The 5,769-nt window shown below is 41.1% G+C and overlaps 1 non-coding gene across 1 annotated transcript; it reads right to left on the bottom strand.

The window, feature by feature from the left end:
• Positions 1-2,556: 2,556 nt before the first annotated feature.
• On the bottom strand, positions 2,557-2,660 carry LOC148563972 (small nucleolar RNA R71). The gene has a single exon (XR_015885621.1). It is a non-coding gene; the product is annotated as a small nucleolar RNA R71 (small nucleolar RNA).
• Positions 2,661-5,769: the final 3,109 nt, after the last annotated feature.

Here is a 5,769-nt window from a genome sequence, read left to right as displayed (position 1 = left end):
GAAGTGAGAGTTGTCGACAACGTTAGTGACACTCAACATTGTCACTAACGTTGGAAGCAACCACACAACCCCCCAAGGAGCCACGTTAGCTTCCACGTTAACTAGGTTAACGTGGAAGCTAACGATGAGAAATGAATGATGAGCCAACGTTAGTGACACTCAACATTGTCACTAACGTTGGGATGGCTAAGAATGGCCACGTTAGAAGTGGACTTTAACGTGAGATCTAGGGGCACATTGGAACGTTAGTGACAATGTTGAGTGTCACTAACGTTCTCGAAGGTTGGCAAGGCCACGTTAGAAGCCACGTTAACCTAGTTAACGTGGGCTTTAACGTGAAGCAAAAAGGGGCACACTAGAACGTTAGTGACAATGTTGAGTGTCACTAACGTTCTCGAAGGTTGGCAAGGCCACGTTAGAAGCCACATTAACCTAGTTAACGTGGGATCTAACGTGAGGCAAAGGGGTACATTGGAACGTTAGTGAAAATGTTAAGTGTCACTAACGTTCCCGAACTTATACTTTCACTAAATGATTAACACCCCTTACGCCCTGAGCTAAAGTCTCTGCCCACTTAACACTTTCGCTCTGCAAGTAAAGCCAAGCCCAAATGAAGAAAAGAACTGCTTCAAACTCAAGATCCAAAGGCCCAAGACTTGAAGAACAAATTAGAAGCTGAGAAGAGTAGTATATATAGGAGTAGCTTTGAATTGTAAAAGGGAGTTTTGGAGGAGGCTGGAAGAGGAGAACTATTCTCTGTATTTTACTTTCTCTGCATTTTCTAGTTTTATGATGTATTCTCCATCTTTGTTTTCATTTTCTAGAGCTATGAACAACTAAACCCCTTTCATTGGGTTAGGAAGCTCTGTTGTAATTTAATGGATCAATACTAATTTTCATTATTCTTCTTCTATCTTTTCTCTTGATTTTACTTGAAAGCTTTCGATCTTCATCCAATTGAGTAGTTATCTTGGAAGAGAAGCTATTCAAACTTGGATCTCTTTTGAACCTTGAAAGAGGAATGAAGAGATCAAGCTAGAAATACTTTCTCATGCTGGACCAAATTGGGTTTGGATGGGTATGTGACTATAACCCTCTCAATACTTGATTTGGGAAATGCATGTGGTATAATCAGTGACCATACTTCATCTCTTCTCATGAGCAATTGACCAAGGAATTGGCTATTGATCAAGATTTGAGAGATTGAATTGCAAGAAATTGTAATTCAATCACTTAAGATTGCCAAGGAGATCAATGAGTGCATTGATTGAGGAAGAGATGAAAATGAACTTGATCCGGAGAATTGCAACATCTCCTAGGCCCAATGAACTCCCCATCTCTGATCTTACACATTCTCTTTAATTTCTGCCATTTACTTTTATGAGCAAATTCCCCATTCCCGTTTACAATTCTGCAATTTATTTTTAGTCATTTACTTCCAGTCCTTTAATCATAGCATTTACTTTTCTGTTATTTACATTCCCGCCATTTTATTTTCTGCAACTCTCAACCAAAATTCTGGTTTCGCTCAACTAGAACATTCTTCTAATTAAAGTTGCTTGATCAATCAATCCCTGTGGGATTCGACCTCACTCTATTGTGAGTTTTTACTTGACGACAAATTCGGTACACTTGCCGAAGGGAGATTTGTTGTGAGACAAGTTTTCCGTACATCAAGTTTATGGCGCCGTTGCCGGGGTTTGATTGTGCATCAACAATGATTAAATTGGAAGATCACTAGATTGAGCATTTTTATTTTGTGAATTTCATTTTCTGTTTGAGAGATTTACTTTTTGTTTTAGTTAAACTTCTTCCCTTCCCCGTCTACTCTTTTGTTCTTCTTTGTTATTTTCAATTCTTTTTGCTAACCCACTAACTGTTTGATATATTGCATCACCCACAACTAACAGTAATTCTGACACAAATACTTTCTACACCTATCTTTTCTTGCTTGCACTTGATGGTTGTATGACAGGGAGAAGAAGCGGGGCTTCAATTTCCTTCGATTCTGAACCTGAGAGGACCTTCCTTAGATTAAGGAGGGAGGCAAGAGGAAAGAAAGTGGTTGGTGCTGAGGAAGAAGAGGAATTCTTTGAAACAAACATAGAAGACAACATGAAAAACCATCATGAAGAAGAAGATCACAACCATGGGGGAGGAGGTAGAGCAAATCATGCTGGGGAGGATAGAAGAGTTTTGGGCTCTTACATCAATCCAAACCCAGGCAATTATGGAAGTAGCATCCAAAAGCCAACAATCCATGCCAACAACTTTGAACTTAAACCACAACTCATCACCCTTGTTCAGAACAACTGTTCGTTTGGAGGAAGTGTTCAAGAAGACCCCAATCAACATTTAACCACCTTCCTGAGAATATGTGACACAGTGAAGTCTAATGGTGTTCATCCTGACGCCTATAGACTGCTCTTATTTCCATTCTCACTCAAGGACAAGGCAGCTAAATGGTTGGAATCTTTCCCAAGGGAAAGCTTGACAACTTAGGAAGACGTGGTGAACAAATTCTTAGCAAGATTTTACCCTCCTCAACGAATCAATAGGTTGAGAGCTGAGGTCCAAACTTTCAGGCAACAAGATGGTGAGACTCTATATGAATCATGGGAGAGGTTCAAGGACTTAACAAGGAGGTGTCCACCTGACATGTTCAACGAATGGGTGCAGCTGCACATTTTCTATGAAGGTCTCTCTTATGAGTCAAAGAAGGCCGTAGACCATTCATCTGGAGGATCTTTGAACAAGAAGAAGGCTCAAATGAAAAGGGAGAAGAGCAAGATGGAGTTCAACCTCCCACGCCAAGTCTGCAGAAAGAAAAAGGGATACCCCAACTGAACATCTCAAGAGCTCCATATCCCCAGCTATTGTAGAAAAAGGAAGATGACAACCAGTTCTTGAGATTTTTGGAAATCTTCAAGAAGCTACAAATCAACATACCTTTTGCTGAAGCCATAGAACAAATGCCACTCTATGCCAAGTTTTTGAAGGAGCTAATGACTAAGAAGAGAAGCTAGAAGAACAATGAGACTGTGATACTAACTGAAGAGTGCAGTGCTATCATTCAGCATAAACTACCTCAGAAACTGAAGGATCCTGGGAGTTTTCAGATCCCTTGTATTATAGGAGAAATCACAGTAGAGAAGGCTCTTTGTGACTTAGGGGCCAGCATCAATTTGATGTCAGTAGCTATGATGAGAAAGATGAAAATTGAGGAGGCTAAACCAACAAAAATGGCCCTACAACTGGCAGACCAATCGTTCAAATTCCCTCACGGGATAGTAGAGGATTTGCTAGTAAAAGTGGGAGATTTCATATTTCCAGCAGATTTTGTGGTGCTGGACATGCAGGAGGACGCCAAGACCTCCATCATCCTGGGAAGGCCATTCTTGGCCACTGCTGGAGCTGTCATCGATGTTCAGAAGGGTGACCTCACACTGAGATTACACAATGAAAAGATGACATTCAATGTGTTCAAGGCCATGAGTTATCCACCAGAACAATTGGGGGAATGCATGAGGTTAGATGCACTTGAGGATGAAGTGCAGGAGAATTTTGAAGAAGAAGAACCTGAAGAGGACGAGAGATTGGTGGAGGAAGAATCTGAATCAAGTGAAGAGGTAGCCACAGCAGAAATACATATACCAGATGGACCAAAGGAAGGGAACGAAAAGTCAGAAGCACCCAAACTTGAACTCAAAGCACTGCCACCCACTCTCAAATATGCATATCTAGGAGAAAATGAAAACTACCCAGTGATCATAAATTCATCCCTCAGTCAAGATCAAGAGGACGAGCTACTCAAGGTGCTGCGGGAGCATAAGGATGCCATTGGATGGACCCTTGCTGACCTGAAGGGAATCAGTTCAGCCATATACATGCATAAAATACTGTTGGAAGATGATGCCAAGCCATCCATTCAATCCCAAAGAAGGCTGAACCCAATCATGAAGGAAGTGGTACAGAAAGAGGTTATGAAGCTTTAGCAAGGAGGGGTCATATACCCAATTTCGGACAACCCTTGGGTTAGCCCCATACATGTTGTGCCCAAGAAGGGAGGAATCACTGTGGTTACCAATGAGAAAAACGAGCTCATACCCACAAGGACTGTCACAGGATGGCGGATGTGCATAGACTACAGAAAACTCAATGAGGCTACACGAAAAGACCACTTTCCCCTTCCATTCATGGATCAGATGTTGGAAAGACTTGCAGGGCACGCATATTATTATTTTCTCGACGGTTATTCAGGATATAACCAAATAGTGGTTGATCCGAGAGACCAAGAGAAAACCTCATTTACTTGTCCGTATGGAGTGTTTGCCTATAGGCGCATGCCATTTGGATTATGTAATGCCCCTGTAACTTTCCAACGCTGCATGCTTTCTATCTTTTCAAATATGATAGAAAAATTCATTGAAGTTTTTATGGATGATTTCTCGGTATTCGGAGATTCTTTTCCTAGTTGCCTACATCACCTCGCCTTGGTATTGAAAAGATGCCAAGAGACCAATTTGGTCTTGAACTAGGAAAAATGCCACTTCATGGTGACAGGAGGAATAGTCCTTGGTCACAAGGTTTCTCACCAAGGCATTGAGGTTGATAGAGCTAAAGTAGAACTTATTGAAAAACTACTCCCACCCAGTGATGTCAAGGCAATTAGGAGTTTTTTAGGGCATGCTGGTTTTTACAGAAGGTTCATTAAAGATTTTTCAAAGATAGCCAAGCCCTTAAGCAATCTCCTTGTATCTGATACACCATTTATCTTTGATGAAACATGCATGCTAGCATTTGCACATTTGAAAATGAGGTTATCCTCTGCTCCTATCATTTCCCCACCTAATTGGAACCTACCATTTGAATTGATGTGTGATGCATCTGATTTTGCAATTGGGGCAGTGTTAGGACAAAGGAAAGATAACCTAGTTCGTGTGATATACTATGCTAGCAAAGTCCTTAATGAAACTCAAAGAAATTATACCACTACTGAAAAGGAGTTGCTAGCAATAGTCTTTGCATTTGACAAATTTAGATCATACCTCATTGGTGCTAAAGTGATTGTTTTTACAGATCACACAACACTTAAATATTTGTTTGCCAAGCAAGAATCAAAGCCAAGACTAATAAGGTGGATCTTACTGTTGCAGGAATTTGATATTGAAATCAGAGACAAGAAAGGAGTGGAGAACAAGGTGGCAGATCACCTATCCAGAATCCCTCATGATCAAGGTGGAGAAAATGATACAAATGTGAACGAGCTCTTCCCTGATGAGCAGTTGATGACAGTTCACAAAGCACCATGGTTCGCAGATATTGCAAATTTCAAGGCAACTGGGACATTACCCCCAAGGATTAATAAACATCAAAAGAGGAAGCTCATATGATGCAAAATACTTTGTCTGGGACGAGCCATATCTCTTCAAGAAATGTTTAGATGGAATCCTTAGAAGATGTGTTTCGGAAGAGGAAGGAAGAGAAGTCCTGTGGAACTGCCACAGTTCATGTTATGGCAGGCACTTTGGAGGGGACAGAACTGCAGCAAAGGTGTTACAAAGTGGATTCTTTTGGCCCACCCTTTTCAAGGATGCCAAGGAACTAGTAAAAAGCTGCAATGAATGCCAAAGATCTGGAAACCTGCCCAAAAGAAACGCCATGCCACAAAATTTCATCTTGGAACTGAAATTGTTTGATGTGTGGGGAATAGATTTCATGGGACCATTCCCAACCTCATATGCAAACAAGTACATCCTGGTAGCAGTG

The sequence above is a fragment of the Arachis ipaensis genome, chromosome B5 (assembly GCF_059453495.1).
Source record: "Arachis ipaensis isolate K30076 ecotype BB chromosome B5, ASM5945349v1, whole genome shotgun sequence".
In the NCBI taxonomy this organism is placed as follows: domain Eukaryota; kingdom Viridiplantae; phylum Streptophyta; class Magnoliopsida; order Fabales; family Fabaceae; genus Arachis; species Arachis ipaensis.
Note: the sequence above shows the minus strand (reverse complement) of the source record. Positions and strands in the feature narration are given on the sequence as shown.